Below are 288 nucleotides of genomic sequence, written 5' to 3'. Positions count from 1 at the left end.
AGAAACGCTCTTTCATGCCATCGCTTCAGAAAGGTATAGTTCTATTTAGGGGTTGAAGTTGTGGCAGGTCTGACCCCCCCCCCACCTGCCTTGGGTGGGTGGGGTTGGACTAGATTTCTGAGGACCCTTCCAGCCCTGATTCTATGAATAACATTCAACAAGCAAACAACACACAAACAAGTGCACCTTCATCCAATTCACTTAACTTCCAAGGCCCAGGTTGTTATTCTTATGTCAGGTAGCGAGATTTCCCCAAACCCACCCATGAAATAAGACTCAAAACAGGTG

Source organism: Vipera ursinii, assembly GCF_947247035.1.
Source record: "Vipera ursinii genome assembly, chromosome: 4".
NCBI classification, from domain to species: Eukaryota; Metazoa; Chordata; class Lepidosauria; order Squamata; family Viperidae; genus Vipera; species Vipera ursinii.
The sequence above is the reverse complement of the archived record's forward strand: the minus strand, read 5'-3'. Positions refer to the sequence as shown.